Source organism: Odontesthes bonariensis, chromosome 11 (assembly GCF_027942865.1).
Source record: "Odontesthes bonariensis isolate fOdoBon6 chromosome 11, fOdoBon6.hap1, whole genome shotgun sequence".
Lineage (NCBI taxonomy): Eukaryota > Metazoa > Chordata > Actinopteri > Atheriniformes > Atherinopsidae > Odontesthes > Odontesthes bonariensis.
The window spans coordinates 5,947,640-5,971,723 of NC_134516.1; the positions used below are offsets into that span (position 1 = coordinate 5,947,640).

The window sequence follows — 24,084 nt, forward strand, 5'->3', positions numbered from 1 at the left end:
AGGGCAATTATATCTTTTTGAGAGTTTTCAATCAAGCCATGAAGTGCAGAGTTTTTTTCAGGAACTTCGTAGCATTCAGTAAATCCACGGTGATAACTCCGTGATGGTGATTAAATGTTACATTTTGTGATTAAAAATGTGTAAATTATGATACCGTACCTCTATTGTGAGGCTTGACCTTTTTATATACAGTCTATGGGCTTGATGTGGTGCTCATGTGCCACCCCTGGAACACCCCCACATTTAAAATCACTGCTCCGCCCTTGGTATTGGCATTAAAGGGATAGTTCGCCTCTTCTGACATGAAGCTGTATAACATCTCATATCAGCAACATCATTTCTGAACATCTTCTTACCCCCTGCTGCGTCCTGTGAGCAGAGTTCCAGCCTCATTTTGGTGTTGATGAAGGTAGTCCAGCTAGTTGGCTGGAGTTTAAAAAATAAAGCGTTTTGCTTCTCAGAACAATATGCGTTCAACAGAGTAATACATTTGCATCACAAAATGTTTCTCCAGGAAAAAGTCAGACCTCACAATCTCTTGGCCCTATTTTCTCTCCCTTCGTATCACTGCCTGCTGCCGCCTGCCGACAGCCGCGCCTGTCCGGGTACTCCGGCTTCCTCCCACTGTCCAAAAAATCATGCATGTTAGGTTAATTGGCATCTCTAAATTGTCCTTAGGAGTGAGTGTGAGCGTGCATGGTTGTTTGTCTCGTTTGTCTCTATGTGGTCCTGCGATGGACTGGCGGCCTGTCCAGGGTGTACCCCGCCTCTCGCCCATTGACTGCTGGGATAGGCTCCAGCCCGCCCGCGACCCGATCGACGGATTCAGCGGTATGGATAATGGATGGATGGATTCCTTTCTGGACGTCTGCTTCTGCCTCGCTAGCTAACGTAACGAGTTGACACCGGGCAGCAAGCGCGCGAATCATGGCTGGAAAAAGGAAGTCATGGAGGAGCATGAGTCCGAGGATGGGTGCTGGAGAGCGGATTGAATGCGCGTGTGACCGCTGGAAGCTCCAGGCTGGTTCTTGTAAGATGGGAGGCCGGTGTTCATTCGATTTCTCCTACTTGTCGAGAATTGCTACTTTGTGGTTTTGCGCATGCGCCAAGCCGATTTTCTAAGTTTCATTTTCACGCCAAGTACCACAAATCGACAGAACACCGGCACGGAGGAGCATAGATCCGAGCAGGGGTGCTGAAAGGCGGATTGAATTCAAACTTTATTTTTCAGACATGTAAGAAAAAAAATGCACCGGCGGCACAGCAGAGAATAAGTTACGTACTGTATTTGGGTTAGCCTACAGTATGTCTGCGCACTGCGCAGTACTGTAATTAAACTTGCATGATAATAAAATTCAGTAAATGCTGAAGCTATCCGTTTCATTTCATTTTTCTCATTGAAAAACGATACAAATGGCATTTAGATGATATTCTGCATAAAAAAATAAGTGAAATACCTGTACTGTAATACAAATTCGGTTTTAGTAATCAACCGCTTATAGTGTTCAAATTGGCTCTGGACCAACATGATCACTATAAGCGGTTTCCACTGTAATAAAATAATAATAATAAAAAGTAATAAATGTAAAAAATGTAAAAATATATGTACAAACTATTTACAAAGTATTTGTACGCTATTACGGTGTTTGCTGCTCGGTCTGCACAGCAGGCAGTGATACCAAGGGAGAGAAAATAGGGCCAAGAGATTGTGAGCTCTGACTTTTTCCTGGAGAACGATTTTGTGATGCAAATGTATTACTCTGTTGAACGCATATTGTTTTAAGAAGCAAGACGCTTTATGTTTTAAACCCCAGCCAACTAGCCGGACTACCTTCATCAACACCAAAACGAGGCTGGAACTCTGCTCACAGGACGCAGCAGGGGGTAAGAAGATGTTCAGAAATGATGTTGCTGATATGGGATGTCATACAGCTTCATGTCAAAAGAGGCGAACTATCCCTTTAATGGGCTGAGTGAGCAGGAAGTGTTTCAGTGTTTTAGATGGAGGGCAGGAGCTCCAGCTGGTGTTTGGCGGTGACGCGGGATCAGGTGGAGGAAAAGCTCCTTAGTGAGGGAGGAGGGCGCACAGAAATAATCAGCTGATAGCAAAGGGCGCTCTTCCTCCGCCGGCGGCACAACAGCAACAACAGCAGCAGCAGCAGCAGCAGCAGGAGCGGCTGTGTGAGCAGCTCCCACCTTTCCACGCGCTCTTCACCCGGATTCCTGGGTGCATCGACGGGCTCGCGGCCGGTCCCGCTCCCGCTGAAGCAGGTTTATGTTTGACGGAGCGCACGGAGCGCACGGAGCGCGGCGGTGAAGCGGCAGCAGCGGCAGCAGCGGCAGCAGGAGGCTCAGAAAGCGCTTTACAGCAGCTCGAGGTAAAACGGATTCTTGGTTTTTAATCTGCTGCTTCAGACTTGTTGGTTCAGTGAGGATATAAATGCGGAAAAGTCCAAACTTTGTGCAGGTGGAACAGATAAACTGAGATCCCCACGCGCGTTAAATAGTTGCTCCGTGGATTGACTGGAGTTGGGGTCGCGATGTTGTTGATTTTCAGGAGGAATTTCAGTGAAACACGGCGGCGGTCAGCAGGTTGTTTCAGTCTGGGGCCCATTTCACTCCCGTTTCTGATTTATTTATTTATCTTTTAGGCAAAGCACATGAGTTCTTTAGGAGTAAATTTAATTATAAAAGTTTAGAAAAAGATGCAGAGATATATTCTCATGGGTTTTTTTCAGTGTCATTTTTAACTAAAAGCAGCATTATCAGGAACACAGACTCCAGCTGGAGGGCCACAGCTCCTGGTTGATCTATAGAGACCCAACACCTCTTCACCTGATTTCTTCTCACTGTCTTCTCTCCTTTCTGAGCCCCTTTTCTCTTACTGGGGGTCTCATGTGTGCTAGTTGCTGCTTAGAAGCTGAACTCTCAAAATGAAATCCTCATTTTCATGCTGCTGTTCCTGACTTCACCCAAAACACTTTTTATTGTTCCGAACAAACTGTCCAACATATGATCCATAAAAGTTTAACTTTCCTGGGATGGACAGACTGTTGAATTCATTCATCATTTTTGTGAAATATGAACATTTTATGTACTTTTTAAAAAATGTTAACGCTGTTTAAAGACCAGCTTGACCTTGAGGAGGTTTTTGAGTGACATCAGTAGCGTTTGCTGCAGTGATCTTTGATAATGTTCGTCACCACCAGGCTGGAGAGCTTATTTCATCTGTTTTAAAGGGACAGTTCGCCTCTTTTGACATGAAGCTGTCTGACATCCCATATCAGCAACATCATTTCTGAACATCTTCTTACCCCCTGCTGCGTCCTGTGAGCAGAGTTCCAGCCTCGTTTTGGTGTTGATGAAGGTAGTCCGGCTAGTTGGCTGGGGTTTAAAAAATAAAGTATTTTGCTTCTCAAAACAATATGCGTTCAACAGAGTAATACATTTGCATCACAAAATGGTTCTCCAGGAAAAAGTCAGACCTCACAATCGCTTGGCCCTATTTTCTCTCCCTTCGTATCACTGCCTGCTGCCGCCTGCCGACAGCCGCGCCTGTTACGCTGTTTGCTGCTCGGAAGCAGGGGACTGCTCGCTCTGCGCTTCGGTCTGCACAGCAGGAAGGATTTTTGTCATTTTATCCACATAAAACTCAGTAAAATGTCTTCAGTCGGATCTTTTTCATGTTTTTCTGTCATTTTATCCACATAAAACTCAGTAAAATGTCTTCAGTCGGATCTTTTTCACGTTTTTCTGTCATTTTATCCACATAAAACTCAGTAAAATGTCTTCAGTCGGATCTTTTTCATGTTTTTCTGTCATTTTATCCACATAAAACTCAGTAAAATTTCTTCAGTCGGATCTTTTTCATGTTTTTCTGTCATTTTATCCACATAAAACTCAGTAAAATGTCTTCAGTCGGATCTTTTTCATGTTTTTCTGTCATTTTATCCACATAAAACTCAGGAAAAAGTCAGACCTCACAATCTCTTGGCCCTATTTTCTCTCCCTTCGTATCACTGCCTGCTGCCGCCTGCCGCGTCTGTTACGGTGTTTGCTGCTCGGTCTACACAGCAGGCAGTGATACGAAGGGAGAGAAAATAGGGCCAAGAGATTGTGAGGTCTGACTTTTTCCTGGAGAACCATTTTGTGATGCAAATGTATTACTCTGTTGAACGCATATTGTTTTGAGAAGCCAAACGCTTTATTTTTTAAACCCCAGCCAACTAGCCAGACTACCTTCATCAGCACCAAAACGAGGCTGGAACTCTGCTCACAGGACGCAGCAGGGGGTAAGAAGATGTTCAGAAATGATGTTGCTGATATGGGATGTTACACAGCTTCATGTCAGAAGAGGAAAACTGTCCCTTTAAGATCTTTGAGCGATGCAATAAGACTTCTTCTTCCTGTGTGCTTCTGAACTCGCCGCCTCTCAGCGCCCCCATATGCTGTAACAGATAAGGAACTGTCAGACTCATGCATCCTGCCACTCCTACAGATAAACGAGAGGTTTTCTGTGGCTGCTTTAAGCTCAGTGCTGTGAATATGTTGGAAGCATTACCCGTATTATCATTCAGAGGTGGTAACCGCACCAGCAGGGACGGGGACAGATGAGGATCTGTGTGTGGATGTGTTCAAAAAGCACCAACACATCTTTAATTTATTTCGTCCCGCCTCATGCAGGGTGTCTAATCATATCGCAGCGCTGCTCGTGTCTCGACGGCTGCTGGACTTTGAAGATGGTTTCCTATCTGTGTCTGAGCCGGCGGGGCTTTTTTTTAAAGCAGTCGGATGTTCATGTTACACCTCAGACTCCCACGTGCACATCAAAAGATGCCGGAGCATCATTCTGGGAGCTCAAAACGACTAAATAAAACTCTAAAAGCACTAATTAAGCAACCTGTTGTCACAGAGGTGTTGGCTGTTGGCAGTTTTTTCTAGATTAGAGGATGTGTACATGAAGCTTGGTTGAGTCGACTTCATATTTGCCTTTCTTATGTGCGTCTTTGTTTTTGTTTTTTAAATAAATACAAAAGGCCTAGCTGTGAAATGTGGATGAAAAGCTTTTACAGAGCCCACATCGTCCTCCATTAGAAGTTGGTCATTTAATCATTGTTAAAAAAAACTGATCCAAGATGGCAGAGTTGGAGGTAGCTCTTAATTCTTTTTACGTTCAGGTGCAGCAGAAATAACTCCCTGATGTGTGGACTTTGTTTTTCTTGCATAGGAAGGGGAATACCCCCCCAGAAAGCATTATTATGACCTGTTACAGACAAAGGCGAAGAGGCTGAAAACTGACTCAAACGACTTTATAATTTGGGGTAAAATGAAGCTTCAGACCTCCAGACTGGACCACGACATGACTGTGTTGTATTAGACATTCTTTAAGCCTTTCTGGTTTTACAGAACAGCTCTGTGGCTTAGTGATCATGTCTGAAATGAGCAGTTTTCATCAGGTTTACAGAGTTTAATGCATCTGACACAGAGTCCTTTTTAAAGGTGAATGTATTCCTGCGTTTGACCCTTAAATATTTGGACCCGACTGAGCTGCTGCTGCAGATTTTTATGATTACAAGTAGCATTCATATAAGCATGCTGGGTCCAACTGGCTGAAGTGGAATTGTAGAAATGAGATTTAAGCTGTAGGACAGCCTGTGCAGCCTGGAGTAGATCAGAAATCCTGACCTGACCCTGAAAAGGATCTAAGAATGGCGCTCGCTTGCTTATGAAAGACGCGTAATTGTGATTTAATGGATGGAGAGGCAGCAGGGAAACTCCCAGCTTCCTCATGTCTGTAAAATATCAGATTAAGCATTCACATTCAGTTCTATAGAGCTAATCGTGACCTCTAACGTCATATGTTCATTACACAAGCGGCTCGGAGAGAGCTGCAGGCATCTTGTTTGTGCCTCTTCGGGGAAATGTTGCCCGTCTGCGAGCAAATATAATCTAATTAGCCACACAGTGAAGAGGGAAAACAGCCCGATGATGCAGGATGCATGTCGGCCAGCGGGGGCAGCGGTCCCACCTTCTGATGTCTGAGACGGCTTCATAAAGAAGAACTGATTAACTGCTGGAGGAAAAATGTGTTACTCGTCTCCCTGCTGATCCTCACCATGCATGTCAGGTCTTTACCCGTCCTCTGACACGTCTCTGTGTCTGAACAGAAGCAAGTTACAGATGGAAAACTCACTGAAGATTTAACGACTTGTGGTTGGATGTGTTTGCCAGAGGAAGGAAACAGCAGCCGTAATCCTCTGAGAGAGAGCGAGTAGGAGCTGTTTTATACGCTAACTGTTGAATGCACAGCAACTTTCTGCCAGCAGATATCCAGGAAGTGCTGGAGTCCTTAGGGGAGGAATACAGAGTAGGGGTACGGTACGAGTCCTTTTTTATCTCCTGAGGTACAGTCTCTATACTAATGTACCCCCCAGGGTTAATTATTGGACCTAAAGGTACCTGGGTCCAAAAGGTACATATAGGTACTCAAGTGGTAAAAGGTAGACCTTTGGCAGACTGCTGTGTAGACCGTGCAGACCGAAGTGCAGACCGATCAGTCCCCTGCTTCCGAGCAGCAAACACCGTAACAGGCGCGGCTGTCGGCAGGCGGCAGCAGGCAGTGATACGAAGGGAAAGAAAATAGGGCCAAGAGATTGTGAGGTCTGACTTTTTCCTGAGTTTTAATGTGGATAAAATGAAAGAAAAACGTGAGAAAGATCCGACTGAAGACATTTTACTGAGTTTTATGTGGACAAAATGACAGAAAAACATGAAAAAGATCCGACTGAAAGACATTTTACTGAGTTTTATGTGGATAAAATGACAGAAAAATGTGAAAAAGATCCGACTGAAGACATTTTACTGAGTTTTATGTGGATAAAATGACAGAAAAACGTGAAAAAGATCCGACAGAAAAACATTTTACTGAGTTTTATGTGGATAAAATGACAGAAAAACATGAAAAAGATCCGACTGAAAGACATTTTACTGAGTTTTATGTGGATAAAATGACAGAAAAATGTGATAAAGATCCGACTGAAGACATTTTACTGAGTTTTATGTGGATAAAATGACAGAAAAATGTGAAAAAGATCCGACTGAAGACATTTTACTGAGTTTTATGTGGATAAAATGACAGAAAAATGTGAAAAAGATCCGACTGAAGACATTTTACTGAGTTTTATGTGGATAAAATGACAGAAAAACATGAAAAAGATCTGACTGAAAGACATTTTACTGAGTTTTATGTGGATAAAATGACAGAAAAACATGAAAAAGATCCGACTGAAAGACATTTTACTGAGTTTTATGTGGATAAAATGACAGAAAAAGGTGAAAAAGATCCGACTGAAGACATTTTACTGAGTTTTATGTGGATAAAATGACAGAAAAACGTGAAAAAGATCTGACTGAAAGACATTTTACTGAGTTTTATGTGGATAAAATGACAGAAAAAGGTGAAAAAGATCTGACTGAAAGACATTTTACTGAGTTTTATGTGGATAAAATGACAGAAAAACATGAAAAAGATCCGACTGAAGACATTTTACTGAGTTTTATGTGGATAAAATGACAGAAAAACATGAAAAAGATCCGACTGAAGACATTTTACTGAGTTTTATGTGGATAAAATGACAGAAAAACGTGAAAAAGATCCGACTGAAGACATTTTACTGAGTTTTATGTGGATAAAATGACAGAAAAACATGAAAAAGATCCGACTGAAGACATTTTACTGAGTTTTATGTGGATAAAATGACAGAAAAACATGAAAAAGATCCGACTGAAGACATTTTACTGAGTTTTATGTGGATAAAATGACAGAAAAACGTGAAAAAGATTCGACTGAAAGACATTTTACTGAGTTTTATGTGGATAAAATGACAGAAAAACGTGAAAAAGATCCGATTGAAGACATTTTACTGAGTTTTATGTGGATAAAATGACAGAAAAACGTGAAAAAGATCCGACTGAAGACATTTTACTGAGTTTTATGTGGATAAAATGACAGAAAAACGTGAAAAAGATCCGACTGAAAGACATTTTACTGAGTTTTATGTGGATAAAATGACAGAAAAACGTGAAAAAGATCCGACTGAAGACATTTTACTGAGTTTTATGTGGATAAAATGACAGAAAAATGTGAAAAAGATCCGACTGAAAGACATTTTACTGAGTTTTATGTGGATAAAATGACAGAAAAACGTGAAAAAGATCCGACTGAAGACATTTTACTGAGTTTTATTTGGATAAAATGACAGAAAAACGTGAAAAAGATCCGACTGAAGACATTTTACTGAGTTTTATGTGGATAAAATGACAGAAAAACATGAAAAAGATCCGACTGAAGACATTTTACTGAGTTTTATGTGGACAAAATGACAGAAAAACGTGAAAAAGATTCAACTGAAAGACATTTTACTGAGTTTTATGTGGATAAAATGACAGAAAAACGTGAAAAAGATCTGACTGAAAGACATTTTACTGAGTTTTATGTGGACAAAATGACAGAAAAACGTGAAAAAGATCCGACTGAAAGACATTTTACTGAGATTTATGTGGATAAAATGACAGAAAAATGTGAAAAAGATCCGACTGAAGACATTTTACTGAGTTTTATGTGGATAAAATGACAGAAAAACATGAAAAAGATCTGACTGAAGACATTTTACTGAGTTTTATGTGGATAAAATGACAGAAAAACGTGAAAAAGATCCGACTGAAGACATTTTACTGAGTTTTATGTGGATAAAATGAAAAAAAAAACGTGAAAAAGAGCCGACTGAAGACATTTTACTGAGTTTTATGTGGATAAAATGACAGAAAAACGTGAAAAAGATCCGACTGAAGACATTTTACTGAGATTTATGTGGATAAAATGACAGAAAAAGGTGAAAAAGATCCTACTGAAGACATTTTACTGAGTTTTATGTGGATAAAATGACAGAAAAACGTGAAAAAGATCCGACTGAAAGACATTTTACTGAGTTTTATGTGGATAAAATGACAGAAAAACATGAAAAAGAGCCGACTGAAAGACATTTTACTGAGTTTTATGTGGATAAAATAACAGAAAAACGTGAAAAAGATCCGACTGAAAGACATTTTACTGAGTTTTATGTGGATAAAATGACAGAAAAACGTGAAAAAGATCCGACTGAAGACATTTTACTGAGTTTTATGTGGATAAAATGACAGAAAAACATGAAAAAGATCCGACTGAAGACATTTTACTGAGTTTTATGTGGATAAAATGACAGAAAAACATGAAAAAGATCCGACTGAAGACATTTTACTGAGTTTTATGTGGATAAAATGACAAAACTCCTGCCTGCTGTGCAGACCGAAGTGCAGAGCGAGCAGTCTCCTGCTTCCGAGCAGCAAACAGCGTAACAGGCGCGGCTGTCGGCTGTCGGCAGCAGGCAGTGATACGAAGGGAGAGAAAATAGGGCCAAGAGATTGTGAGGTCTGACTTTTTCCTGGAGAACCATTTTGTGATACAAATGTATTACTCTGTTGAACGCATATTGTTTTGAGAAGCAAGACGCTTTATTTTTTAAACCCCAGCCAACTAGCCGGACTACCTTCATCAACACCAAAACGAGGCTGGAACTCTGCTCACAGGACGCAGCAGGGGGTAAGAAGATGTTCAGAAATGATGTTGCTGATATGGGATGTTACACAGCTTCATGTCAGAAGAGGCGAACTGTCCCTTTAATAACAGAGCAGTGATTTCCTGGTTATGATCGCATTAAAAACCTGTGAAACCTCTGAAAATACAGACGAGGAATACTCCTCTCGTGTTGAGCTCACATGCATACGTATCATTTCCTCCGGTTCCTGCACAGGAAACAACAAAAACTACAGGATGTACACAATTCCACCAACGCTGGCAGATCCCAGCACCGCTGCTCTGCGGCCCGGTTGATGTGTAACCCTGATGGCTGTTAAATTAGCCCTCATATCTAATCGGTCTGAAGTGAACTGCCCCTCTCACTGTGCTCATTATGCCTGTTTGGTCAACCTGTTCTTGATATGATAACCATGTGTCTGTCTGTAAATGAGCAACGGCACATGTTCTTGTGTGGGATTATGTAACGCTGCAGTGTTTATTCCAAACTAAAACATGTGACTCCCAGTGGATCGAATGCCCCTGTCTGTTCACATCTGCCTTTCCTGAGTGTGCGTGCTGCTCGGTGCGCCGCGCTCTGCGGACAGCGAGAGCTGTAGAGCAGCGTACATCCTCCAGATAAGACCTATCGCTGTGGGATCGGCCGCTGTGTCGTGACCACAGAGAGGAACTGTGCGCCTGACAGAGACCTCTCGTTGCCCTGTGGCCTTTACGGCTTCATGGAAACTGGAGAAATCACAGCGTTTAAGGGAAATGGTCTGAATTGGTTTGGAAATAAAGATGCCAGCAGCTGCGTGTTCAAAAGCCTCAAACTTTATTCGGTTTTAGGTTATTAGTAGACAGGCCCGTAGCCAGGATTTTGCTTGGGGGGGTTCTTTTTGTATATATTTGGGACTTTGTTGTAGGGGGGTCCGGGGGCATGCCCCCCCCGAAAAATTTTGAAAATTCAACCCTCTGAAAAGGCATTTCCTGCGTTTTTGAGAGGAATTCAAAGTAAGAAACGGAGACTGTAGATAACTGTTTCAGGCAGTATTGTTTTCAAAGAATGTATACATTTTTACGGAGCCCTTAAAATGACATATGAGAGTAAAATAAAACCCAAAGGTTTCTCGTGCGCACCTGAAACTTTCTCGTGCGCACCTGAAACTTTCTGGTGGGAACGTGAAACTTAAAGAATTAGGCCCAGGATACTTACGCGGTTTGATATCCGCAGAAAGTTGACCTGCGTCTGACAGACCTACATCAGTAGCGGCTGCTGACTTTTAAAACAGGGAGAGCCCACATTACGCCATTGTGACAAAACTAGCTAACACGACAAACAAATGCACAACAGGAATATGATTGACAAAACTTCTAAACAACAAGGATGTGTTTCTTATTTACAGTGTAATATTTACAAAAGTGTATGTGTGTAAAGGATGGAAATGGAAACGATGGGAAATGAGTGAAACTCCGACAGCACTTTCACAGACAACCAGTCTCTTTCGTATCCGCTTTGGGACTGAAGTTCCAGCGTGCTTCTCCCCGCTTAAAAGTTCGGCTGCCACAACATCTCTCATGATGGACAAACACTAACTCCAATCATCCCAACACAGCCCCTCATGTTGACACGCCCACGTCTAATTTTCCCCCAGAGACGCCGAGCAGCCTCGGAAGCCTGGCTGTTAGTAGCGGCTTCATAACATGATTTCCTCAGTGAACGGCGGCGATTTCAGAACAAATCATTTCATTAAGCTACAGGACAACATGTTGTAGTTATGAAAGTAAATGCAGTATTGGGCATATCTTGTGTTTTGTGAATAACTGTTTTATCGTCAATTTAACATTGAAGATGTAGCAATTTCGCCAGAGAATGGGAGAGGCTGCCCGGCTTCCCGTGTTGTCTCTGAATAGCCGTGGCTATTCTCTGCCCGTCCTGCTGCCTAACCTACACGGTTTTACAATAAAGTGAAAGTTTCTCGTGCGCACGAGAAACTTTCTAGTGCCCACGCAAAACTTTTCTGGTGGGCACGAGAAACCCTTGGGTTTCATTTTACTCTGCCATGTCATTTTAAGGGCTCGGTACATTTTCGATGAAAAATACAAATTCAATATATACATTTTTGTAATGCCTCCACATGCATCTTTTTAGACTTTGTAGAACACCCTGTGCCTGCGGGCCTGCACCGTCTTTGGGCTCTCACAGGCCTACCCAAGCTATTTTCATCTTTAACTCTTAAAGGGCCCTTAAAAAATAAGAATTTGTTGCAGGTGCACCTGTTTTTTTTAAAAGGTTCATGGGAATGTATGTGAGTGTGTACGTGTGTATCTCCGTCGCAAGTCTTGGCTCGCCACCGGTCTCGACCAGAATCTCGTCCTGATCCGGATTTGCAGCGTCCTCTAGAAAAACCTGACCTACAAACAAGGTCATATTTATTACACTCTACTCTGTGATGCATCGTTTAAGGTTTAAATGTCTAAAATGCAGAATATTGCATCAAACCTCACATAAATCTTATCAAATCTTCAGTTTTAGTTGTACAACTTTCAATGTTCAACTATATCAAATATGAGGACTAAACATTCAAGAACTCACGTTTAACTGTTCATGTGAACAGTGTTTCAATAACACTGGTGGAAGGTAACCATTAGTATTCAAAATATAAATCATAAACCATGTGCAAATACAATAACAGTACACATTGAGTTTGTTTAGAGGTATCAAAGAAGTGTGCTTAATTACTCCTACAATAGCGGCCTACTAATGCGAGAAACCCACTCTGTTTCAGTCCGGAGGCTGAATGCTTTTCCACCTCCTCCAGTCTTTAGCAGCCCATGGGATCATCTGCTGTGGCCAGGGGGGGAGCAGTGATTTTAAATGTGGGGGTGTTACATGACCGCCACATCAAGCCCATAGACACGATGCTGAAGTTGGCATCCGATTCGCGAAATTAAATTGATGGGCATAAAGGGCCATTTCACTGCATTTTTTTGCATTTTGATCGCCCTAAACTGGGTCCTGTATGGAAACTACAATAGTTACACTGCTCAAATCTGGATAGAATTATTCTAAAGAGGTTGTAGATTAATTAAAACCTTGTCTGGAATTTGTGAAACCTTTTTCTGGGTTGTGAAAATGCAAAACGGGGCCATATCCATGCATTTTTTGCATTTTGATCACCCTAAACTAGGTCCTGTATGGAAACTACAATAGTTACACTGCTCAAATCTGGATAGAATTATTCTAAAGAGGTTGTAGATTAATTAAAACCTTGTCTGGAATTTGTGAAACCTTTTTCTGGGTTGTGAAAATGCAAAACGGGGCCATATCCATGCATTTTTTGCATTTTGATCACCCTAAACTGGGTCCTGTATGGAAACTACAATAGTTACACTGCTCAAATCTGGATAGAATTATTCTAAAGAGGGTACAGAATCTTTAAAACACATTTTATGATTTGTTAAAACTTTATTTGGTCATTGAAAATTCAAAAAGGTAAAATCATCTTGCTGTAAAAGTGGGGGTGTCGAAACACCCCCCATCCCCCACGGGTGCGACGCCCATGGCTGTGGCTGTTCAGGATTTCACCACTCGATGCATTTCGCTGCAGAGAAGTGAAGCCACCTCAGGGGTCTGAGTCATGGCTGCACTCTGAGCTGATTCCCTGTTTGTTCACGGGTGTCTCCATAGGATTCACAGTTTTAGAATAAGCTGAGAGCTGAGTATTCGAACGGGAAGAGGCTGGCTGGGGTTGGATACCAGACAGAGGCACAGGTGGTCTGCCGTCACCTGTTTTCATGTCACTTCTACCTTTACACTGGAAAAAAATCAAAGTCTTACCAAGTATATTTGTCTCATTTCTAGTCCAAATATCTCATTACACTTAATATAAGACACAACTGCCTAACAAGCACCATTTCAGCCAGATATAGGGACTTGTTTGAAGACAATACATCTGGAATATCTTGTTAAATTAAAGTCTTGAAAACAAATTGTTTTGAGTCGTGTTTCACATGAAACAAGCTTTTTTTTTCATTTGAAGAGGTTTTTAAGATAATTTCAAGATCACTTTTATCTCAAAAGTCCTAAACATCACATCTTATTTCAAGAAATCTTGAAAAGCCGATTTTCACTTGTTCCATTGGCAGATTTTGTTTGCTTATTTCAAGCAAAAACATCTTGTATTTGTTGTTTTTCTTACTTATTTTTGGAGGGGCATTTTTTTCCAGAGTCTGCCTTCGGCTGGAATGACGCTGTTCCACCCCTCTTCATCCTCGCTGGCCTTAAAGGGGCAGTGCAGGTCTTTGGGTGGTGCATGGGCTTCCCCGGCTACACCTTAAAGGTGTGCATAAAGCATAAAGGTCCCCCCTCTTTCTTCTTGTTACGTGTGATAAAACAGTCTATATTTTATGTTGCAGCCAAGTCGTACCGACGCACAGCTGCGATTATTCACAGCGTCTTTAATTAGATTAATCTCCCAGAGGCAGTGGAACATCAACAGTGAAACCTTCAGAGCATTCATCAGGGAAGCTGTGCAGTGGGTCAGTAATCTGAGAACAAAAATATTGTAAAAGAAAATATCTGGACAGATTTCAACCCTGTCAGTCAAGCAGAAGCACATCTAAAGCTTATTTAAAGGGACAGTTCGCCTCTTTTGACATGAAGCTGTATGACATCCCATATCAGCAACATTATTTATGAACATGTTCTTAAAGCGTTTTGTTTTTTGTTTTTTATTTTTTTTTAATACATAAATAAAAATTTTGATTAAAAAAATAAATAAATAATTAAAAAATAAAGCGTTTTGCTTCTCAGAACAATATGCGTTCAACAGAGTAATACATTTGCATCACAGAATGGTTCTCCAGGAAAAAGTCAGACCTCACAATCTCTTGGCCCTATTTTCTCTCCCTTCGTATCACTGCCTGCTGTGTAGACCGAAGTGCAGACCGAGCAGCAAACACCGTAACAGGCGCGGCTGTCAGCAGGCAGTGATACGAAGGGAGAGAAAATAGGGCCAAGAGATTGTGAGCTCTGACTTTTTCCTGGAGAACCATTTTGTGATGCAAATGTATTACTCTGTTGAACGCATATTGTTCTGAGAAGCAAAACGCTTTATTTTTTAAACCCCAGCCAACTAGCCGGACTGCCTTCATCAACACCAAAACGAGGCTGGAACTCTGCTCACAGGACGCAGCAGGGGGGAAGAAGATGTTCAGAAATGATGTTGCTGATATGGGATGTCACACAGCTTCATGTCAAAAGAGGCGAACTATCCCTTTAAGTCCCTTTTAGTTGTTTCAGCAAGTAGCCAAACCCCAAATTGGTGTTAAATGTATCAGAAACACTTGTGCTTTGTAGTGTCCTGTGCCTCCCTAAAGTGGTATTTATCATGGTTTAAAAGCTCAATAAAAGGGGCGAACATGAGCTTTAGTGTCCTTCCAAATGTCCTCATCATGACTTCAGTCAGTTTCCGTTAACAGGGACTAATCAATGAAGGCAACTTTCTTCCCCTGTGGGTGAATAACTCCATCGGTCGACGAGGGAAAAACGTGTGATGTGATTAGTGTGATGCTCTCGTATAGATTTCTAGATGCCGTGTATGAGGGGGGGAAAGCGCCGGTCACCATGGCAACAGGTGAAGCATCCCTGTGGAGCTGCTGTTCAGTGTGTCGTCACATCTCTGATGGTGTTGTGACGGCTTTCTTTGGGATGCTGATGATTCTGATTATTGTTTTTTTTTTTTTGTGTCTTTGTCAAAGTTTCCATTTTAAGGAAAATGCTGAGAAAACCGGGAAATAAAAGAGTTCTTCGTCTATTTTTAAACTGCAGAGAGCTGCAAACAGTTTTTCAGTTGATTTTTTTTCTGAGTGGATGTAATGAACTAACAGGTTAATTTCCAGATTTGAGCCGTTTGAGGACAGCACAGTTAATGCAATGAGCAGCGGCCTGTTCAGACAACATTTTGAACATATATAACTGGATCATGATGCGACACGTGGTTGCTGATTGGATTAAAATTCCTGCTGTGAATAATCGGACACACACTGCCTCGTTAGGTTGAGATGATTGGATCATGTGTTTTGAGGTCAACGGCGTCGTAATTTCTCGATATGAATATCATAACTGCTTTGTTGTCCGCTGCTGTGGGACACTGACCAACATTAATCATGTTCAGCTTCACTCATGACTTGATTCAATAAAGTTTTATTTGTACAGCACCGATGCACAAGAAAAAGGCTCCTCGGGGCATCGGCCAGTGTGTTAATGTCGCACAGGCTCTGAATCTGAAGCTGAAACCAGCAGAATTTGTGTTGCTGTAGCTGTGGTTTTGGTATAAAAGCATCCAACTGAAATAAAAAAAGGACAATAGTTTTGCATCTTATGCAGGTTATGCGCTGCACTGTGTAAAAGCATTGAGCCCCCCCTAAGTGTTGCCAGGAAAACAGGAAATGGGAGCAGTGATCCCCAATCCTAAACCGGAAATACAGTAAGAGAAAAATCTGAGAAAAATACCAGTTAGTTCAGTTCTGAGCAGCTTTAAAGTGAATATCTGCAGATGTTTCCATGGTAACAGCTGCAGAGATTCACTGAAATGTGTTCCAACATGAACATAAACCCACAATCTGAGGCAGAAGCAGAGTTAGTTCAGTTCTGAGCAGCTTTAAAGTGAATATCTGTAGATGTTTCCATGGTAACAGCTGCAGAGATTCACTGAAACATGTTCCAACATGAACATAAACCCAGAATCTGAGGCAGAAGCAGAGTTAGTTCAGTTCTGAGCAGCTTTAAAGTGAATATCTGCAGATGTTTCCATGGTAACAGCTGCAGAGATTCACTGAAATGTGTTCCAACATGAACATAAACCCAGAATCTGAGGCAGAAGCAGAGTTAGTTCAGTTCTGAGCAGCTTTAAAGTGAATATCTGTAGATGTTTCCATGGTAACAGCTGCAGAGATTCACTGAAACATGTTCCAACATGAACATAAACCCAGAATCTGAGGCAGAAGCAGAGTTAGTTCAGTTCTGAGCAGCTTTAAAGTGAATATCTGCAGATGTTTCCATGGTAACAGCTGCAGAGATTCACTGAAATGTGTTCCAACATGAACATAAACCCAGAATCTGAGGCAGAACCAGAGTTAGTTCAGTTCTGAGCAGCTTTAAAGTGAATATCTGCAGATGTTTCCATGGTAACAGCTGCAGAGATTCACTGAAACATGTTCCAACATGAACATAAACCCAGAATCTGAGGCAGAACCAGAGTTAGTTCAGTTCTGAGCAGCTTTAAAGTGAATATCTGCAGATGTTTCCATGGTAACAGCTGCAGAGATTCACTGAAACATGTTCCAACATGAACATAAACCCAGAATCTGAGGCAGAACCAGAGTTAGTTCAGTTCTGAGCAGCTTTAAAGTGAATATCTGCAGATGTTTCCATGGTAACAGCTGCAGAGATTCACTGAAACATGTTCCAACATGAACATAAACCCAGAATCTGAGGCAGAACCAGAGTTAGTTCAGTTCTGAGCAGCTTTAAAGTGAATATCTGCAGATGTTTCCATGGTAACAGCTGCAGAGATTCACTGAAACGTGTTCCAACATGAACATAAACCCAGAATCTGAGGCAGAACCAGAGTTAGTTCAGTTCTGAGCAGCTTTAAAGTGAATATCTGCAGATGTTTCCATGGTAACAGCTGCAGAGATTCACTGAAACGTGTTCCAACATGAACATAAACCCAGAATCTGAGGCAGAACCAGAGTTAGTTCAGTTCTGAGCAGCTTTAAAGTGAATATCTGCTCTGAGCTGCTTTCTCCTCCAGCACAGCCTGAACCCTCTCAGACGAGCTTTCTGTCCTTTCTTTAAGGAGTCTTCAGGAATAGTTCTCCAGGCTTCTTGAAGGACATCCCAAAGCTCTTCTTTGGATGTGGGCTGCCTTTTGTTGCGTTCTCTGCCAACATGATCCCACACTGCTTCAGTAATGTTGAGCTCCGGGCTCTGGGGGGATTCATCCCTCCATCAGACCTGCTGCCACTGATTTTCAGCCCACTTCTTGTGTCCTTTGGCACAGCTCAGCCTTTTCTCCCTGTTTCCCTTCCTTAAGAACGGCTTCCTGACAGCCACCCTTCCATGGAGCCCATTTCTGATGAGGCTTGGGCCAACAGCAGATGGATCAGCTGAAGGTCCAGATGCATCTCTCAGCTCCTGTGTCAGGTCTTTGCTGGATGTTTTCCTCTTTCTTAAGGACATCACTTTCAGATCCTGTTCATCTGCTGTAGATAGTTCTTTAGGCCTGACACTTCTTCTTCTGTCCTCCACTTGTCCAGTTTCCTCAAATGTTTTAAGGACACACTGCACACCATGCTGAGATATGCCAAGTTTTCAGCTAACAGCTCTTTGGGAATCACCTTGTTGCTGCAGAAATCCTGTTTTCTGTCTGTCAGACTGTGTTATCTTTGCTGTTTTTCACACATGCAGCTGAAGAAATGGGAACAAATCTTAATTCCAGTCTAAAACCCACAAAGAGCTTCTAGATTATTCATTTCTGGTGGCATAAAACAGTTTTAATTATTTCATTTATATTAATTGTTCCATAATTAGTCATTAGATTATATCTTATATTCCTTTTTTAAGCTTTAAATTGAATCTTATTTACTTTTTCTTGAGGTTGTATAACATATAATTCTTATTATTGTCTGTTTTTTTGCTACTTTTCCACTTTTAGACGTGATAACGTTAATTTTTTTGGGATTAGGATTTTTTTTAAACTGAATTTCATATATTAATTTGACTCTTTTACGTTAAAACTTCTTTCAGTTACCAAATGTACAAAAAAGTTGAAACTATGAAGCTGTTTTTCACACATGCAGCTAAAGAAATGGGAACAAATGATGTGTCTCTGTGACAGGCTGTTGGGAACAAAGTGCCTAAAGATCCAGTTTAAAACGGCTTCTTTGCTAAGTAGTCTGTTCTGTGTGGACACAACACTGGTTCATCCCTTGAGTTAGGAGCCTTTTTCCTGCCTGAATGGTTCACAGGTCAGAGTTAAGTGGCTTAACAAAGAAAAAACACATTAAAAAGGCAGAAAATGTTCAAATAAAAGCTATCGATCGAGACCCCTTTAAAATATTACAGGAAAGTCTGACTGCTTGGAAGGAAAATATAAAGAAATGAGATCTGGATCAGGACTTTAAATGAATTTACTTTATCTGTTCCATCTAATAGATTTGACTCACTTCCTTAATTTTGTTGCAAAACAACGACTTTTAGTCATAATTTAACCTTTTTTTTCAGTATAAAAGCATTAACTTTCCTCACTTTTGTCCTGTGGGATCGTTTGAATCTTAACTACCTGAACATCAGTGTTTTAATATTGAACTTTTCTGCAAAAAGAACAGTTTTATTACTCATGCAGCTAAAGAAATGGGAACAAATGATGTGTCTCTGTGACAGGCTGCTGGGAATAAAGAGCCTAAAGATCCAGTTTAAAACGGCTTCTTTGCTAAGTTGTCTGTTCTGTGTGGACACAACACTGGTTCATCCCTTGAGTTAGGAGCCTTTTTCCTGCCTGAATGGTTCACAGGTCAGAGTTAAGTGGCTTAACAAAGAAAAAATACATTAATCTGAAGATGCTCAGGTACAAGGACTGGACTGAAGATGAGGGAAGAAGCAGGAAATGTCCAAAAAACTTTGAAAGACCTTCAGAAAGCCTGAAGAACTGTTGTTAAAGAGCATTTTAAAGGATTACAAGAAAGTCTGGAGGCAAAATCTAAAGAAAATAGGACTGGATTCAGCTTATACTCACAGAATCTATATATTTCAGTACACCAAAGACACAGCTTTAAGCAGTGGTGGACAAAGTACTCAACTCCAGTACTTAAGTTAAAGTATTGATACTCATGGTCAAATCTTACTCAACTACAAGTTCAAAATTTTACTCAAGTTAAAATACTGAAGAACTTACTTTTAAAAATACTTAAGTATCCAAAAGTACAAACTACGTTTTCTAATACCAGTACATTGCTGTATTGTTTTCTGAATGCTTTTAAAGAACCATGTAACTCTCTGAAAACACTTAATGTAGACTTTTTGCACCACTCTGCTACCGAATAACAACAACACGGCAGCTCTGAGCTAACAGCGCAACAGTACGCGTTCATTCATTCATTGGTCTCAAAGTATCGGTGAAATAAAGACAGATAATAAACGGATATAAACGGATCTCCAGTGATCTAAATATCTTCCGAAGGACGCCGACTTTCACCAAACTGTTATCGGTGAGTAGATGAACGTATTTTATGCCAGAAATAAGATCCAGGTTTAAAAAAACGAACTTCTCCTTTAAAGAAAGATACTTATTTTATTCAGTTAATTTTGGTATTTTGTATTAAAGTGAATTGCTGGATAATAATTTGTTTCACATGTGTTCATGTCACTCAAAAAATATGCATCTAATTCAATTCAGGTTCGAGTCAAATAGTTAAAAAAATCTTTTCACTCACAAAAAAAAGGGCTAAAAAATTCACCAGGCCAGGAAGGGGGGAGGCCGGCCCTTCTAATGAGGTGTCCCTTATTTATTTTTCAGGGAGTTGGCCACCCTACCTCTGACCCAAACCATCCCACTTCAGTTTATCCAACCTCATGATAATACAGTGCGTCATGTTCTTCCACTTATCACAGACGGGGGGACTTTGAATTATGTTTGTGATAAAAAAAGGTTGCATAAACACTTTCTAAGATTGCACCTTCATATTTGTGACATCCATCTGGTGTCGGAGCAGTTTCACCACGTGCACTGTGCAGGGAAATAACCCTGAAGATAAATACACTATCAGTGGAATAGATATCACAAGGGTAATCTGCAGCAATGCAGCACTGTCTTATCTGCAGTAATTTGCTTTAATGGCTCATTAGACGTGTGTAAAACTACTTCTGTGAAATGATCTGTACATAGCAGCTGCATTAAAGGGCTTTTTGTTTTTCCGGAGCATAAAACAGCAGACTTCCCCGAATGTATGTCTGCCCTCGGGTTGTGTCGGATCATACAGAGTGAAAGAAATAGACTCCCATGGGCATTCAGTCACATGTGGGGGATTTGTTTGGGTCTTTTTCACCCTCGGGTTGTTTTCTCAGCTCAGTGTGCCTGAAAGTTGGCAAAATCATGGAAGTGAGATGACCGAGGGAAGGGTTTCATTCATAAACACATTGCACCCTCATTTCATAAACCAGTTCAGTGAAATGTGACCCTTCTAACAATGGCTTACAGGTCTGTGGTGAGCATCTGTGGGACATTTTTTTATTTTTATTGATAGACGGTGAAATCAAAGAGTTGGAAACCAACTGGGAAACAAAGTGAGCACTGATATAAAATCACCACCGACAAGGAAAATGGCCTCAAAGTGACTGAAAACAACCAGAAATGACCAAATCAAAATGCAAAAATCTCCAGAGAAAAGCAAAACGGCTCGAGAGGGATGTAAACCTACCACAAATATGTATAAACCACCAATAAAAATATGGAAAACCACCACAAAGAAAAGCAAAAATGCACCAAGGAGACACAAAATGACCACAAGTCGGCCACAAGGAGATGAAATTCAATTAGAAAGAGCAAAAAAACACACAAAGAGATGCTAAGATGTCATGAAGAGAATACAGATGGAAGACTTGGACTCTGGTCTCATGCTTCCACACAAACACTCGGTGCTCCTGGAAGGAGAGTTTGAGGAAGAACTCTGGTGGATTAGATGCCTGGCTCGGAAGTTCCTCCCCCGGTTTAGACCTGCGTGCTCGGTTTGAGGAGCGAGTCGCTGGACGCTCGTCTCACGCGAGGGTGAGCTGGAGCTGCCAGCAGATAAGACCCTGTGAATCCTCCGTGTAATCCTCTCTCCTGTGAGATCAAGGCTGCGATTATTCGCTGTGATTGTTGTCTTAGCTCTGGAGGACGGAGTTGCAATTGTTGGGACTGCTAAGATGTCAGTTTTCTCATCCTTCCCTTCATGAGAGTAGACGGCAAAGCTCCTAATCCTGCCATGTGACTTCATTACCGTTTCCAGTTCACACAGATGTATTTTACATAAGAGAAATATTTCTGTTTTTTATCTGCTGTTGTTGACACTAAAACAGCTGTCGGCAGCTGGATGACCGCCTTCAAATCCGGCACCTGAAGCTCCTGAAGTGTGTAGCATGTAGCGTATAGCATGTAGCATGGAGCTTTTCCATGTTTTCTAGCTGACCTGCTGTGTTGAAATGATGCATTATCACCTTGAATGTCCTTGGGGTTTGGTGGTGTGAATAAAAAGCTTAAAGAGAATCATATTGGGTCAAAGTTAAAGACATCTGATGAACCGGTTCAGCAAACAAATGGGTTACCTGTGATTTATTTCTCACACGGAGCACCTGGTCGGTTCTTTTAAATCAAAATAAAATAAAATAAAATTTATTTGTAGCACATTTCATGTCCAAAACAATTCAAAGTGCTTCACATGAAATAAAAGCATTGCAGCAGGGAGTGGAAGAAGCATTAAAAATGCATAAAAGAATATAAAGAGAAACAAATAAAATCATTTAAATGAATTTAAAAACCAGCAACAGTCCAGATAAATTCAAAGATATCGTGCAGATTTCATGCATAGACACATGAGAACAGAAATGTTTTTAACCTGGATTTAAAAATGTCTCCATTTGGTGAAAGTTTAATCTCCACTGGCAGTTTGTTCCACTTGTTTGCAGCATAACAGCTAAATGCTGCTTCTCCATGTTTAGTCTGGACTCTGGACTGGACCAGCTTTCAGAGGAGCATGAGGTGATATAAGCACCTGACATGAGACTAAACACCCAAAAGCATCAGTGAAACTCACTCTGATGAGCCCCGTCCTTCACGCGTGGATTATAAAGCTGAGCTTTGACTCGTCGGGCAGCCATTTCTGGGTTCTTTTGAGCTGGTTTGAGAGCAAAGGTGTGACCAGAATGGCATGTGTGGGTGGGCAGTTAGCTCATCTGGGGTGGGAGGGGGCAGAAAACAATACCTGAAAAAAAATCGGTGGACAGCCACTACTACAACTTCAAGCATAATAATAATAATAATAGTAATAATTCAATTCAGTAATGAAAATATGGTCAGACTAGCATAAATCATGACCGTCAATTTTGTTAACAGTGTGGAATTTTTTAATTTATTTATTTATTTATTTTTATTACCTTCATTAAGTCTACATTTCAGATCATTGTATACAACAAAAACATCCGAAAATGAGGGAGAGGGGGGGGGGGGGGGGGGAGACACAATAACAAAAAAATAAATAAAGCCATAAACTTTGCAGATATATGCTTTTTTAAAATAACCACCTGCATTTATTCTATCAATACAAGACACAAACAGAGATAATAAATCGTGGCCTTTTTTCTGGCCAGTTTTCTTTGGATGGACAGGGCATTTCTCAGGGGGGCAGGATCCCCCCGTAGCCTCACCTCTGTTTGAGAGCTGTTGTCACAGCAACAGACCTGGAAAAGGGCATCTCAAAGGTTTCATGTTCATAGAAAGCTAATATCATAACACAGTTAACTGGAACGTAGTCGGTGTGGAAACGGTATCACCTCTAATTTCCTACATATTACGGCATCCAGAAGGAGGTTTTAGCTGTGTGAGAAACAGCTTCTGAGCAGTGGAATTCCTTCACACAGACCCTAAAGGCTCTAGCATGGTTGCCGCGTCCGCTCGCGCGAGCGGTGTTGATGACGTCACGAGTTCGTGCCCGCCATAGGACCCTATATAGTGGCGCAAGTCGTTGCGCGCCAGTAGTTGCAATTTTCTCCCTCACAGAGGTGGCGCTGCTACGTGAAGGTTACCTCTACTCTACAACCACGAAAGTGGAGAAGAAAACAATGCCACTGTCAAGAGCAGGAATACTGTAATTAATGATACTGCTGCAGTTTTCGGATCATTTTAATTTTTTAATTCAGTTAAAAGAGGTGAAGGTCTGAAGCCCCCGGCTTCAACAGAGTCTCTGCCCTCTTCTTTGCCTTCACGTATCTGTCCCGTAGCTTCTTCCACACATTCTTACAGAACTCTCCCTCTTTCCCCAAAGTTCTGCCCATCTCTGTGAACCAGTTTTGGGAGTTTACGTGCTCCCTGTGCTGTTTCACTGCAGTTTCGTACAGCTGCCTGTACAAACGCACCTCCTCACTGAGCCGGTCTCACAACAGTCCATCCGGTTCGTTGTGCTCGGCGCCGCCAAGTAACAAAAATCGACTGGTGCACGACAACGCGCTGCGCCGTCTTTTCAAGGGAAGCGCCAGGCCTGAAACGTCATTTTGACGTCACGGTGCGCCACCGCCGTGACAGACGCGGCAACCATGCTACCGCCTTAAGGATAAGGCAGCAGGGAGTGTTCATTGTTGTGTTTTTCCACTGCAGTTTTCACAGACAAATGGTGTGCTTTAGTCTAAGCAGAAGAAACTAAGAGGATGAGCTTTT

The 24,084-nt window shown here is 41.4% G+C and overlaps 1 protein-coding gene across 1 annotated transcript in view; it reads left to right on the forward strand.

Annotated features, from left to right (window-relative positions):
• Positions 1 to 2,046: 2,046 nt before the first annotated feature.
• Positions 2,047 to 24,084, forward strand: part of crfa4 (cytokine receptor family, class I receptor 4) — a 63,409-nt gene continuing 41,371 nt past the window's right edge. The window contains exon 1 of the mRNA XM_075477343.1: positions 2,047 to 2,378. The gene's annotated coding sequence lies outside the window, so the exon portion shown is untranslated. The remainder of the gene's footprint in view (positions 2,379 to 24,084) is intronic.